Source organism: Podarcis filfolensis (genome assembly GCF_964270895.1).
Source record: "Podarcis filfolensis genome assembly, chromosome: 9".
Taxonomy (NCBI): Eukaryota; Metazoa; Chordata; class Lepidosauria; order Squamata; family Lacertidae; genus Podarcis; species Podarcis filfolensis.
Genome location: NC_139610.1, coordinates 47,431,489 through 47,448,166, shown reverse-complemented (window position 1 = coordinate 47,448,166; position 16,678 = coordinate 47,431,489).

Genomic DNA, 16,678 nt, shown 5'->3' with positions numbered 1-16,678 from the left:
CAGAAACTAGGTCAATAATAGAGCAATGAGTTTTATTAAACCTCACTTTAAACTTGCCCATTTCACAAGATAAGCCAAGTACTGATCTTTGGAGTGGGGTGTGCAGTCAGAGAATTAAGAGTCAAATGTATAAATGTGCTGTGCTCTTCAGAATTTTCAGATCACTCAAGGTCATTTCCCATTGTCTGTAATATAAAGGTTATGGTGCGGTTCTCTTATTTTCCTTCATACCAGACTGCCATATGTCTATAAACTGCTTTCAAATTCACCCGTTTCTCATTTATTTGACCTGATTGTGTTGGAATTTTATTAAAAAGCAAGCATGTTACTTAAAATATACTACAATGCACAGATCTTGTCATTACTGTTGCTTTATGTCCGCATGAGCTTTTGGTGCATGCTTTATATTAATATGGTGCATGATATGTGCACGTGCTGTTTTACAATATATGTGCCATAATAGGGTTTTGTTTTGTTTTGTTTTTTTGCTGAAGTTAAATCTTAGAATAAGATGGGAGCACTTCCAGGAAAATCTCCTTGTGAACAGTCGTCTTTTAAAAGATTTCTTTTTAAGCTTAACAGACAATTTATAAGCCAGCGTGGGCATGTTTCAACTCAATTAATAATGCAAAAGTGAGAGAAAACCAAACAAACAAAAAGAAAGCCCTACATTGCCCTACATTTATGTTGTGGGGTAGAGGTTAGGCTGAGAGGCAGTGATTGGCCCAAAGTCACCCAGTGAGTTTCAGGGCTGCATGGGGACTTGAACCCTGGTCCCCCAGGTCCTAAGTCTAATACACTCTAACCACTTCACCCTATGTGATAGGATGTCACATGTGAAGCAAATAGAGACACAGCTAGCAACTCACAGATGGGTATCTTAAAGTGTGCTGCCAGTTGTGCACTGGCAATATAAAGTAGGCTGCAGCTCTACTGCCGTTCAGCTGAGAATGGTAGAGTCAAAGCCAGTGGGATCAACTGCATGAGCAAGTTCCCCACCAGTGGCGTAGCATGGGGGGTGCAGGGGGGGCGGGCCGCACCGGGCGCAACATCTGGGGTTAGGGCAAATCCATGGGTTAGGGGGCGCAAATTCACGGGTTAGGGGGCGCAAATCCACGGGTTTGGGGCGCAAATTACTTGCCTTGCCCCGGGTGCTGACAACCCACGCTACGCCACTGTTCCCCACAGGAATCAGGCTTTGAGAAAGCCAAAGCCTCAGGCAATTTAGAGCACCACAGAGGGGCAAGGGGAAATTCTGGTGGACCTAATTAGGCCTACAGTTCAGAGGTCTCCAAGTTAGTTTTCCTTATCAAAATTGCCCTCTCAACCTGCTTTTGTCCTGCAAAGCTTCAGCTACTATAGCTTTTGCCACATAGGAAGAAGCAATTTAAACCTGGAAAACAACTTTTGGAGAAAGAGATGAGGCAGCCCCCGCTATTCTCCCTCACCCGCCACAATGTGATTTGCAGCTTTCTGCAGCTGCTTTGTGTTTTGAAAGCAACAACCCTACACTCTTTGAATAGGGGAAATCATGACCAAGTGACTGTCAGAGACTGTTGACTCTGCATATATAACTACTACCCAGAACTCTTCATAAATCTGGAGCTCATAAAGAAAACATTTGTTTAGCTACCAAATGCTGAAACCACTGAAATTGGCAACATTTTCCCCCACGGAGTTGAGGATATCTTGTAACTCCAAACCATACAGCAAATATGGCCAAGATTATTAACATAATGAAACATTAGCACTTCCCAAGCAAACAAATATCTCAATAGACTAACACCAGGAATGTCACTGCCACCTTCTGCTACCTAGACACTTGATATATTTTTTTCTAACTTGTTGCCTAAACCTGGCTATTCTTGGTGGACAAATCCATCTCATTCCAAGGATGATTGTATAGCAGTGTGCAGGTATTCCTGATCATTGGACATGACTCCAGCTTTTCAGAATGTGTCAATTCCCATTTTCACCCATTGTCAGCTCTTCAGAATCTAGCCACAGTCATGCAACCATGCTGAAAGCACTCCATTCATAAACAACAGTGAAAGTTGTAATAATAATAATAATAATAATAATAATAATAATAATAAACTTTTTATACCCCAGCCATCTGCCTGGGTTTCCCCAGCCACTCTGGGCAGCTCCCAACAGAACACCAAACATTAAAACTTCCCTAAACAGGGCTGCCTTCAGATGTCTTCTAAAAGTAAGATAGTTGTTTATTTCCTTGACATCTGAAGGGAGGGTGTTCCACAGGGTGGGCGCCACTGCCGAGAAGGCCCTCTGCCTGGTTCCCTGTAACCTCACTACTCACAGGAAGGGAACCACCAGAAGGCCCTTGGCGCTGGATCTCAGTGTCCAGGTTGAACGATGGTGGTGGAAACGCTCCTTCAGGTATACTGGGCCAAGGCCATTTAGGGATTTAAAGCTCAGCGCCAACACTTTGAATTGTGCTCAGAAACATACTGGGAGCCAATGAAGGTCTTTCAGGACTGGTGTTATGTGGTCTCGGCAGCCACTCCTAGTCACCAGTCTGGCTGCTGCATTCTGGCATTATGAATGGTTGGAGGCAGCAATGCTTCTTAATATTAGTTGCTGGCAGGCCTTTTCTGGAAGCAGTATATGCCGTCTGTATCACCACCTCTTTTTTCCTTCCCTGCTGCCAGTTCCCACAGCAGCAGGCACAGCCTCCCAGAGGCACTTTGGCAGAACCCTTTTACGATCGCCAAAATACTTTTTTTTTTTTTAATAAATTTTTTATTGGTTTTTCCACACATAATACAAAACAATACAACACAATACATAGACATACAAACATATAAACACGTATACTTTCTTAACCTTTCTTTTCTTGAACCTTCTTTCAGCGACTTCCCCATACCTCCCCTTTCTGCATCCCTGTTATCAATCTTTTCAGCATCCCCTAATTTCAATATAACACTTTCTTTAGATCTTATTTCTCATATCCAATTGTTAATCGCTGCAATTCTATTTTACATTACCCAAAACATTTTAGCATTCATTAATTTTACAACAGTTCTTAAGATAGATTTTAAATTTCTTCCAATCTTCTTCCACCGTCTCTTTCCCTTGGTCTCGGATTCTGCCGGTCATCTCCGCCAGTCCCATGTAGTCTATTACCTTGGTCTGCCATTCTTCCAGTGTGGGTAGTTCTTGTGTCTTCCAATACTTTGCTAACAGTACTCTTGCTGCTGTTGTAGCGTACATAAAAAACGTCCTATCTTTCCTTGACACCAATTGGCCTGCCATGCCCAGGAGAAAGGCTTCTGGTTTCTTCACGAACGTGCATTTAAGCACCTTTTTCATTTCATTATAAATCATTTCCCAGAATACCTTAATCCTTGGGCACGTCCACCAAAGGTGGTAGAAAGTACCTTCAGTTTCCTTACATTTCCAGCATTTATTACTGGGCATATGATAAATTTTTGCAAGCTTGACTGGGGTCATGTACCACCTATAAATCATTTTCATGATGTTCTCTCTCAAGGCATTACATGCCGTGAACTTTATGCCGGTGGTCCATAACTGTTCCCAGTCAGCAAACATAATGTTGTGACCAATGTCTTGTGCCCATTTAATCATAGCTGATTTAACTGTCTCGTCCTGTGTATTCCATTTCAACAGCAAGCTATACATTCTTGACAAATTCTTAGTATTGGGTTCCAATAACTCTGTTTCTAGTTTTGACTTCTCCACCTGGAAGCCAATTTTCCTGTCCTGTTTGAAAACTTCATTTATCTGATAATAATGAAGCCAATCTCTTACTTTTGACTTCAATTTCTCATAGCTCTGCAGTTTCACTTTTCCCTCCTCCTGTTCTACGATTTCCCAGTACTTTGGCCATTTGGATTCCATATTAAGTTTTTTCACTTCCTTAGCTTCCATTGGTGACAACCACCTGGGGGTTTTGTTTTCCAACAAATCTTTGTATCGAATCCAAACATTATACAATGCTTTCCTAACCATGTGATTCTTAAAGCCTTGATGAATTTTTACCTTGTCATACCATATATATGCATGCCAGCCAAATCTGTTGTTAAACCCTTCCAAGTCCAAAATGTCTGTGTTTTCAAGAAGCAGCCAACTTTTCAGCCAGCAAAACGCCGCTGATTCGTAATACAGCTTTAAGTCCGGCAGGGCAAACCCCCCTCTTTCTTTTGCGTCAGTTAATATCTTAAATTTTATTCTGGGCTTTTTGCCCTGCCAGACAAATCTAGATATATCTTTTCGATCGCCAAAATACTTTCCAGGAAGGTGCCTGCCTATCATAAAAAGGTCATACCAGAACAGAGCTGATTTGGCATGACCCATTTACAATCATCAGGAAAGTTCCTGGAAGATGCTTTGGCGATTGTAAAAGGGTCACGTCAAAGCTTCTCTGGGAGGCTGTGGAAAAGAACAGTGGGCGAGGGGGAGCAGGTGGTAGGCGAAGGTGCAAGGGAGCAAAGAGTGAAGTGGTGGGCGGGCAAGCAGCAGAAGCAGGGGCAGGGGGTGTGAGCAAGTAAATGGCAGGATGGCCAGGAATGCGTACTGGCACATTTTCATATAAATAAAGCACTCATTGCTGGAACCTACAGAAGTGGAGAGTGCTCTTGTGCTTTGGTGCTTCTTGCAGGTTTCCCACAGGTATCCAACTGGCCACTGTGAGAATGACCCAGGTGGGTCACTGGCTTGATCCAGCAGGATCTTCTTATGTTCTAAAATGAATGAATAAGAAAATATAGGCCTTTGTGTCAGAGCAATCTCTGAGTTTGGCACAACCATATTTCTCTTTGCCCACGGGGGTGAAAGTACTGCATGTACATAATCTACAACTCCACACAATGTAAAGCTGAACAATAGATTTAAAATGTGTTGGTTTACACATTCTAACCTTACACTGCAGCTTTTGTCCAACAGTTGCCTTAAGATGAAGACGAGCTGACATCTTACATAAAATTCTAGTTTTTCTTAGCTTTCAGTGGCGTTTTTAAAAATGCATTTTTTAAAATAAAAAATGCATTTAAGGTATAAAGACATGAGCATGAGCCAAGAAGAAACACAAGCTACCAGGAGGTAGGATCAGTTTGCTTATATCAGCTTGACCAGCCAAATGGGCATTTTGCTCCCTCATGCTTCTGAATTATGGCAGGCAGGAATCTTAATAAGTTTGCCAACAATACGCTAACAAGATCTGAATATAGAAGATCATGCCTCAGTACATAGATATGTATTGGATGCTCCTCAGGTCCTATAACTCCATGTTTGCATGAAAAGAAAAAAGAAAAAAAAATGCAACATTTATTGTTTTCATTGCATGTGCCAGCTAAGACTTATTATAAAATCATGCTTTGCAGTCACACCTTCCCAGATGATGAGACTAGGGGTTATGGCAAAAAGAGTGAGCAAGATTTCCCAATAGCATTAAATTTGACTCATTGGACAAGGATGAGCAAAAGCTGCTTAGCTGCGTCTTCCAAATAAAACCCTTTTCTTTTTAAAACAACATGACAGTGTAATAGGTTCCTCCCCCCCCCTTTGCAACTCTTCTACAAGAAATCTCATTGTTGAATAATAATTGATCCCAGCGTTCCATCTCACAAGCAAGCCAAATTCTTTGGGCCTTCCCTGTTCAAAATTAACTGCAGACCAAGCAGAGCCAAAGTCCAGTTGTCCAGGATACTTTATTGCAAAAACATGCTGTAACTGGTTTTTTTTTTCCTATTCCTGCTTTTTGACAGGCTGGCCAAGCAGATGGAAACCTATCGTCATGTTTATCTGTTCCTGGATCTTTGTTACAAACCTTTGCAAAACGTAGACCAGCATGATCACACTAATCACCAGGAAGCCTATCTGTATTCTAGGGAAGCAATATATCTGTTGGAGTCTTCTGTGGAAAAAAAGTTAAAGAGCTCCCCAAGAAAAGTCAGGGGTGTTTTTTCTGTTAGTTCGTTTTAATGAACTGTTTAATTGAACAGCCGTTTCAGAAAAGCAACTTCAAATTAAGCTGAGTTGCTGAGGTTGACTTTTTTGGTTTTCTCTGCAGCTGAGAGAGAATTGAAAGTGTTTATGCATGCTCCAAATTATCTGAGCACATGCTTTGCAGTTACTGTGAGGAAGCGTCTTAAGGGTATTTGGAAAGGCAATGTAAATGAAGGCACCAAAAGCAGCAACTAGGAAAAATAGCAAAGGAAGCAAGCAAGAAAGGGACAATTCCCCTGAATATTATATCATGCAACATAAGGGATCCTGCCCAGTGCTGGAAGCTATGATCTTGTTCCAGAAAAGCACTTAAGAACATAATCAACTTTAATCATATGCCTTGTCCCATTTGGTACAATTTTCAAAAGCCATATGGCTCTGATCTTTAAAAGCATTCTTACAGCTTCCTTTCAATGGGGCCTGAACTGGAGCACTTTGAGGACTGGTTTGTTTGTGATGTAGGGAGTGCATGTGTGATTAATTGTTGATAGAATTTAGAATTCCTCTGAAATTGACTTCTGGGGGTGGGACTGAGTACCCAAGTCCTTTGCTCCTTCAGCTAGAAAGGAGTGTGACACCAGCTCTGATTGAAAACAAAAATGGTCATGAACCACTTCACGGGGGGGGGGGGGTGTCAGATGGGCAGACGAAGAGTCCCCTCAGACTCAAAGCGGAAAACAGCCAGGGCTATATACATACAGCTTTAGTGGGTACTAGATACACATGCAGTTTAGAAAACATTCTGCAGCATATGTCACACCTTTGACAGCTAAAGTTCCCTGTTCATTTGATGAAGTAAAGAGTGTCTCTAATAAAGACATTTAGCACCCCACCCCACTCTCAGTCATGTGCCATCTATCTCCTTGCGTTCTCTGAACTACAGCATTCTTGCCCATCTGCCCAACTCAATTCAAAGCATTCACCCTTTCTGGGTACCATTGTCATATTCTGACTATTCATTATCCTTGCTTGCCCTTTCCCTCATCTTTACTCCTCCTTTGCCCATCGTTATTTCAGCTCTTTGCCTCCTCTATCTCCCTTCCGTCTCAGTGGCTGCTCATTTGCTTCTGGGCTTGTGGTTGACATGTTGGCATGTTGCCATGTTATCTTCAATGAGTGCACAGTCTGGGTACCTATGTACATAAATACTGATGATGATGATGATACTAAAATTATATCCTAGCCAGCCAGTGTGGCAAAACACACTAGCAACAAAAAAATGAAAACATCTAGAAACAATTCCAATACAGATACAGAGTGGGAAAGTTATTTACTCAGCAGGTGCTGCAAAGTCAATGGAGATAGCACTTGTCTGATATTTAATGGTATCTGAGCTGCACACCCATCCATATGTAATGTTCAAGGAGTGTACCTGTAGACGTAAAAGCTGAGCTGTGCAAAGCAACAAATATGCACTCTTTCACACAAACACTTGTACTCCACCTGTATTCACTGTAACATGTGAAAAAGCCTAGAGGGCTCTGGCTCCCATTACTATAGATGTCTTGTCTTCTGACTCTCCTGTTTTGCCCTTTTGGCCCTTTTTCTACTCTACCTCCTCAGTAGCCCTGGTTGTGCTCCTTGTCTTTCTGAGAACAGCACATGGCCACATAGATCCCTAGGCTATTTCTCCTTAGCCTTTCATATTCCATACCATCATACCTATCTTGCTTGTCAACACTATATGACGGACCATTTAGATCCCTAAACATTCCAAGGCATCGCAGCTGCTCAAAGACTAGGAGTGGAAGTAATCTCTCTTTAGGCTACAGTTTCCAAACCAATCCCAAATTAAACTCCTGAGTGGCTTTAAGTTTTCTGTCATCTATAGGTTTCTTGCAGGAATAAAAAGGTAGCAAATAAGGTTCTCCCCACCCCCATCCTCAGCCAGTCTTTTTTCACCGTTTTCTTCCTTAAGTGATGAGCTTCTTCAATGCACCAAATCTTCTGTGGTTTAAATTGTGTGTTCAGACCCAGAGACCTCCCCCCTAAATAAAGTCACACTTGACTCAAATTTTAGTTTTGGTTTTTGACAGAATTTAGGCCACAACTTTATTGATTACAGTAGGTGAGTGGTTGCATAGGCTCTGGTTCGACTAGCTCCCTGCACCCTTGCAAGCAGCGCTGACCCAAGGCACCAGCATAGGTCAGCCAATGGTGAACACCTGGGTAGGCGAAAAGCCGGGAACAGACTATGTTCACCTCCCAAATGCCCCCCTGGACTCAGGCACGAGCACAACCCCCTCTCAGGGGTTGACCAAACCAGTTGAGTCCCTGGATTCCTTTAACGGAATACCCTTCATGTAGGGATGGCGAGACCGTTCTCCCATCCCTATCAGCTGAACCAGTGCCTATCCGCAACCTTACAAGTTGTGACTATTTGCTATGCGGCAGGCGAAACCCAAATGGCAACAGCCAATCAGCCAAGTGGGGAAATTCCTGCCGTGCCCCTGTCTCAATGACAGATGACACACAACGGCATAGCAAGGTCAATCACAAAGTGCTCTAAAAGTAGGGAGAGGTGGGCAGGTGTTCCGAAGCTCTGGGTCACCTGCATGGGTATATATAGGTCCCTCAATCCATTTAGACTGTGCCCCATTGGCCAGATTGAACCCAACATCGAGGACCTACCAATCGGGTGTTGTGGCTGACCAATCTTACCCACCCACAACACAGGTGGTCAGTCTTCACGTCTCACCACAACACTCTTTTAGGGAGGACACGATTTATCATACATTTAAGTATTGTGACACATTATTTACCTTATTCAGGAATTTTGAGTCTCTCCGATAACTTTCCCTGCTGCTTGTAAAGTCACAAACCCTTCCCATAACCTATAGCTTAAGGAAACCTACGTATCATGGAGACAATGTTTTCAATTAATTTTTTATGGAAAAAAATGTCACAGCAACCACATTGCTTATTCAGTCGCATACTATTCTAACTGTAAATGTCTACTGCAAAACAGCATGTGACACCAAAATCCAGATGTGGAATTTAACTACCACAGGAACTATTTCAAATAAGTGCAGTATCAACATCTTTAACATTCCAGAGTCATATCCAGGACACTGATTGCTTCTGACGCATGATATGGAAGACACAGAAACCATTTCACAGAACATTAGCTATTCCCTTCACATTGCTGCTATCATTATCATTGTAGTGATTTAAAAAAAAAAAACGGAGATACACATTTGCTTCTGCTTTTTGAAACTCTTGATTAGATCAGAATATGCACAAAAATGTGCAAACTATTTGGCACGCAGAATGCCACATGATGAAATATAATGAGGCTACCAGTGTGACATGGCCCCAAAACTGAGGCTTAATTCTTTAATGCTACCCAACAACGAAGGATGGGGAAGAAATGTGATTCAGTTAGCATTCAAAGCCAAATATATTAAATTTGGCTTTCTGAAACAGTATGAAGACCAAAATGCAGCCATCCTTCAAAGTTAACATTATCCAAATTTTGTGATGCAGTCCTCCAACCAAGCAATGTTTACAATAGTATATATGTTAGTGGGGGGGGGGGATGTGCATTAAAAAGAATATATTGGTTCAATAATCGCTTCAGAAATGCAGAGAAATGAATTTATGATTGGGGGGAAATGACAAACTAGGAGAATCAAAATTAACAGTTCCTTCCACCCTGCCGCCAGCCAAACTAGAAAATTAGCAAACATAAATGGAATTAAGGATCATACAATGGTGATGCTGACTGCCCTAGATTACTTTTCAGATGTGAAGTTAATGCACTAGAAAACAAAAGGCAAGAAGAAATAGTAGCATATTTACAGTGAGATGTGTACCTGGCGAATTAAGATGCATTAGATTTAATTTCTAATCTTCTCTTAAAGCAAGTTGGTTAAACTTTTTTTGGTCTGAGGGATGCATTCACTGTTTGCCTGGTAAGCAGGGGGCTGGTGGACCACTGGCAATAGCTTGGCAGTTTGATCTGGGCCACGGATTTGCCACGTTTGTGTTAAATACTTTCGCAAAAACTTCCCTCAGTGTTTCCAGTTGGGTAAATAATCTCCAGTTTTTCAGCAATACATCAGTTCTTGACACCACGGCAAGAGCGTTAATCAGATCAACATTTTGTATTATGACATACAAGTAGATGAACACAATCTAATCATACTGTTGCTCCCATGAGATCTTGTGAGAGCTTGCTGGAAGCTGCCGCTGAAGCCCAATCACCCACGCTTTGGCAGGGTGGGTGGCACCAATTTAATCTCAGGTATATAATTAGGATAATTGTCACTGTGGAGTCTGTTGCTAAATACCTACTTTGAGAGGTGGCTTTATTCCTATTGGTCTTCTAAAACACATCAAAATCCTATCTTGTATTGTGTTTGAAATAATATGCGTATGCTTTTAGTCTGAAGTCCCTTGCAAACTCAACAAGTGATGTTGATGTTGACATTCCCATTATTTATTTTTATTTATTTTTATATTTATTTATTTATTTATTAAATTTGTATACAGTCCTATACCCATAGATCTCAGGGCAGTTCACAACATAAAATTACAATATAAAAAACACAAAGTACGTAATAAAAATAAGAACAAAAACAAAACAATAACCTCCCTTCCACAAGAGGTTTATGTCTCTCTCTCTCTCTCTCTCTCTCTCACACACACACACACACACACACACACACAAAGCTGCACCACACTGAGCTCTTGCAGGGCATAGTAGCCCTGACTGGTGGCTGCATGATCTACAAACATTTTAAGAACCATGGACTGCTAAATTAATAATAGAATAGACAGTCCAAATTTCAGGGAGCATTTTAGAAATTATGGAAGCTTTTTGTTAAATTGCTCTGCAGTAACTGCTTCATTTAATTTACAGTTTCCCCCCTTATTGTCCTATCCATTTTTTAATTGTCACAATTATTCCTATGCAGCAAAAAAGGACTCAAAAGTAAAGGATGAGAAGCTCCTAAAGTCTTAGACTTTCATTTTTAGAAATTTAGAGTTTAATGTGCTCCAGCTCTGAAGCTTGACTGGGTCATGTGTAACTTATTTGATTTGTTCTGCGTATCATTTATTTAAATTCTCCTTAAATGAAAACTTGGGTACAAGTAGTTGGCAGAAACAAAGGCATGAAGATATGGGATACTAAGCAATCAAAAGCTCTCTTTTTTCTGCTAGTGTGCGTTACTATAAACACTGATGCTAAGATTTTTACCACACTGTATTTTTTGTCATTGTGCCAATTTAGGCATTACACTTCACGTGCACACAGTCTGTCCAAGCTGTCCCTGAATATGTGCTCCTGTATACAACCGTAGTGTATAAAACCAGGTGAACACAGTAACTGACAAACGGCAGCTACTAGGATTGCATAAACTTGATCAACATAACAGTTGATGCAGGTCATAACACATTCATTCAGTTCTGCACTGCAGTGGAGCACACAGGGAATGCCAAGATGGTTTCTGAGGACAGAGAGTATGAGTCTATATAATCTATTGCAAAAGAGTGCCCGTTTCAGATCAGGTTGGCAGGGCGGCTGTGAAGGCAGGGAGACTTAGGCACACCAAGGAAGGCAGCTATGATATGAATTGATCTGCATTTCTCAGAACCTATGGGAGCTGGGGGGAGAAGTGGAGAACCATCAACCACTTTTTTGAAAAGTTATTGAATCCTTGGAGTCCTAAGTTTCTGGAAGGTTGTTTTGGAGAAGCCTGGAGTAAGCAAAAATGTAGCATTCTTGTCCTATGATGGTGGAAGTGGATAGGAAGCTGCTGTCTGACCAATGGTCCATCTAGCTCAGTATTTGAGTATATTGACTGACAGAGACCATCCAAGGTTCCAGACTGGAAGACTCTCCCAACCATACCTGGAGATGATGAGGACTGAACCTGGGACTTTCTGCATACAAAGCAGATGTTCTACCACTGAGCTTATTGTGTTTCCCAACAGTTTCAAGAGAGTGGGGAAGAAACAGAAATATAATAATGGAAGGTTTTCAAGCAGTTTCCCAGCTGTTGTCTACAGAAAATGTAATAGATCACAAAGAACTAGCAAACCAGAATGCCGGTATGCAGTGTATAAACATTTAATAGCATTTAACATAGGGCTTCCCATGTGTTTTGTTACTTTTATTATTAAAAGGAAAGCTCCACACACACACACACACACACACACACACACACACACACAAAAGATACCGTTGTCTAGTCCTGTTCAGGAGTGGCAGCACTGAAAACCAAAGGGCATCCTAGACAGTTTGTGACAATCCGTTCTGCATAATGTAAAGCAATTAAGGTCATTTATTTTATGTTGTCTGGTGGATCTCAGCTAACTATGTAGTAGTCTGTGTACATATCCATTCACAACTACATGCAGGAAAGAGGAAGAACAGAACTATGAGTCATTTTTTTAAAAAAATATATCAGCATGTGGGCTCAGAAGACAAACATCAATTTCATATCCCAGACACCATCCTAATACAAATGACCTAAACTCCAGTATTTTCCATGTGTACTTTTAAACTCTGTCTTCTCCCTGCTGTGCTCTGGAAATTGCTAGTGTATAGCACAAATAAACATCAACCTTCTCTGACGTTATTGTCATGAAACCCTCCAGAAGGCTGGGATACTTTCTCTGCAGATCTCAGAGCAGCAGGCATCTCCCTTTGTTGACAATGCAGCTTGTTTCCAAATCTCTCAGCACGCTTCTTTTTCAGCCACTTGTTCTTGAAACTTGAACCAGAACTAGTGCGTGCAATTAATTTTAAAAGGGTGTGCTGATTGGTTGGGAAGGAGTTGATGGAGGTTCCTTGGTGTTATTGACGCCATGTGTGATGGGCTATATGAAACCTCTCGGCATTCAGAAACAAGATATTTTCACATATTGCAATTTTGTACAACCAAGTGGGTGGTCGCATACATGCTCCTTAGTTTTCTCCATGAATTGAAATGTTGTGCATGTAGTGGAGGGAGGAGACTGAATTTACCCTTAGCAACTATGGACTCAGGCTGAATGGCATCACGGGAAAATATGGTAAGATTTCACAATCCTGAGCATCTAATCAGAAACAAAAGATTTACACTTTGGTGAGAATTTTCTTTATTCCTACAGTAATTTTTCACAATTCTGTTAAAGACCTCCTTCAATACATTTTTCATGCATCTGGAAGAGAGACAGTCCTTTAGCTGTGTATATCTGAATATATATGAAGCGAAGCAGGCCCAGTTGAGGTTGTGTCTAGATTAGTGACTTTTTAAGGAACTAGATGTATGTTGCTTAGGATTCCTGGAAGGAAGGAAGGAAGGAAGGAAGAAAGGAAGGAAGGAAGGAAGGAAGGATATAAATGCACATAAATAAAAGCAATATCCAACACAAAATATAATAATATTTTTTTGGAAAAGGCATCTTCTTTCTTATGTTTTCTTATCTTTCTTATCCAAAGTGAACTCTGAAGAATCCAAATACAATGATCTGGTTAGATTTTTGTTTATTCTTCTCTACTAATATCCTCTACTAATCATCTCTTTTTTCATTATGGGACATTGTATTAGTCTGTATCGTTGTTGCATGATTTAAATTTCCTGAAAAGAAAAAGTACCAAAGGAGTATTATTCCTTTCCTTACCTAATATCCATGGAGTTACTAATCAATGATGTGTCATGTGTACAAGATGGGTATCTAAGCAAACCTTTCCAGCTAAACTCTATTATTTTTAAAAGTAATGGTTACATCCTAGTTGTTCTGGAATTCATTATTGGAAATGGAGTTGTGCCCTGTTTAATCTATCAGTGGCACCCAAAATGATTTCAGCTGTTCAAAATCTTGATAAACAACATTTCATGAATCTGAGAAAAAATAGTGTGCAGAATGTTCATGAGTCATCATTATTAACTATTCTGCTGCCAATGTTATATTATGGCTAATTGTGTAAAACCCATAGAGCTTTCCCCAAGCCCATTTCCCTACATCTTGATGATGATGATGATTTTTACACCAGGCATTTTTTTAAAGAAAATAAAAATTCTGCCTACTGAAATGACCTCCCCAGGGCACAAGTCTGGGCAGTGTGTATGTAGGTCCTGGGCTGCCCAGATGACAACACAGACACACACACACACACACTTTTGGTCTCACTGATGTGGTCCAAAGGAAAGGAAAGCAATACATTTGGCACCAGCTTGCTGCCATTGTTGTTAGAAGGAAGCGTACAAGGCAGCACTCAACCATCTTAGGGACTCCACTCTGGATTTGTGTAGGGTTTACTCCTTAGACTTTTCTTCTCCCAAATATATCCCACAAGGCAATGCAAGCTTAAGACCATTGTTTCCCTTCTCCTAGATAAGCTACCTTACCAGGTGGATGAGCCCCTCATATCCCTCTACAGCATGTGCAGAAACCGCCTTCTTGACTGTTGATCCCACTATTGGTCTTGTCTGTTCAATCTGCTGGAGCCTGTTTTTGCATGCATGGGAAGTCCCTAACCAAGGAATACACAAGGCTGAAAGATAAGGGGTAGTTCCTGTGTTCCAAACAGAGTAAAAATCAGAATTCAGGCTTGATAACATTCTCCAGAGGAGGTGGAGAACCTGGGGCTCTGCAGATATTAGAGGATTTCAACTCCCATCTGCCACAGCTAGCACAACAAATTGTCAGGCATGATGGGAGTTGTAGTCCAGCAGCTTCTGGAAGGTCACCAGTTCCCCACTCCTATTTTGCAGGGTCAGAGATTGGTACCCCTCTCTGCAAAAGGACAAAATCTAATTAAATTATCATTTGCTAAACCCCTTCAAACAGGATAGTATTGGGTTTTCATTTTATCCTTCTTCAGAAGCCACTTCTGGGGATTTCCCCCAATCTGGACCACTTTACTGGGAGAAATACTTGAGACCCTCAGAAAATCTTTTCACACCATGTTTTAAAGCTATTTTAAAGGAACATTTGTTCACATCTGCCAATATTCAGGGACATATAAAAAACAGAAGTTGTTAAGATTTATGAAAGATGATGACTTTTTACTGAACATTCACCTTGACTTTTTATGAGCTCATATTTATTAGTTAGTGAAACCAGGTGTATTTCCAATTGTGAGGGTTTTACTTCAACTGGTAAATTTTAGTGTCACATATAACATTATAGATTCATATTGAGTTGCCAGGGTAATTGACATCTGTCTTTACCAAAGTCTTCAGCGCTCTTCACTTTGAACTACATGGCTGACTTGCATTAATATAGCATTAACCTTATCTGATTTTACTTACTAAAATGTTGTAAAATCACTACCAGGGTGGGTTTGGAACTGGTTATAGTCCACATTACATTTTGTACTTCTTGTCATTTTAAACTTATATTTTGTGCATATCAGTTTCATTGCAATGTGCACTTTTGACTGTACTTTTGCAGTTTATAGACTATATTTTTCAGTTCTGTGTGGACTGTATTTTTTTTTTCAATTCAGGGAGTTTCAGTGTTTTGTCCATGCAAATATTTTTCTATCTGAGCCATTGCTACTGATGCCCATACTAGAGCAACCCTTACTTTAACACTGATAGCTGACTTACATTACATCACCTTATGGAACCGTGTAGTTCTTCATTCAGACAAACTTGGCTTCTATAAGCAGGAAAACATAAATAAGGCTGAGAACATGCATAACTGGTTGCTGGATTGAAGTTGTAAATAGTGCCTGCTGCATTCAGTGCCCTTTCCAATCTGTCCAACAGCATCTTGACATGGAAAATATGCAATCATGAATAAGTATTTGCATTCCTTTCTAATGGTATAGTAGGTTACAACATGGAGAAAGTTGTGTGGGGCTTTTTTGAGGATTTTTTTAAAGCTCAAAAATTACACTTTCATCATCCTACAATCCTATCATGATCCTGACTCAGAGCAGCAGCCAGGATTCTGGCATGGAGGAGCTGGACTAGAAGGAGCAGGGATGTAAACAACAGTGGTGCTCGACCCAGACTCATGACCTGGTAACAAGTCTGAACCAGATGTGTCAACAAGGAGGCCCAGAAAAACCTGAACTAAGACTGGCATAGACAACACTCTCTGTGACAGTCTCTTGAAGGACTGCCCCTTTCTACACCAAAAGCTTTATGCTCCCCATGCACATATGAGGATAAGGGGGGGGGGTTGCCTGAACACACCAATCCATGACCACACTGTGAGCATTTGCATGCTTTTGAACATTCCTATTGTACCTAGCCTGCTTTCTGATGTGGCAAGTTTCATTGAGGAACATGAGCTTCACATCAGAGTACTGTGAAAAAGGGGACTACCCATAAGAAAATGGACGTGGTATTGTATGCATGTGAGCAAACATTCAAGTGACTTTGGATGAGCCCTAAGGCCTGTTCATGAGAAAGTAATCAGCTGTACTGGCTGCAGCAGGAAATAAAGGCATTGGAAACAATGACCCATTCTCCTTTGGCTTGTTCCTCTCTCTGTTGTCCAGGTAGCTTTACTTTTAATTATTTCCTTCCTCCTAAGACACAGCTGTCATTACCATTCGGTTGCAGCTACCATTTTCACATCTGCTAGACTCCTCCTTTCAAGCACCATACCTTCCCCCTTCAACCTTAATGAAGAGATTTTGTTTCTTTCTTGTGCAAACAGGAGAAACAAACCCAAAAGAACTGAATGGAGTTGAATGAACACATCAGCATACACTGTGGATTACAAGTGACCTGCATTG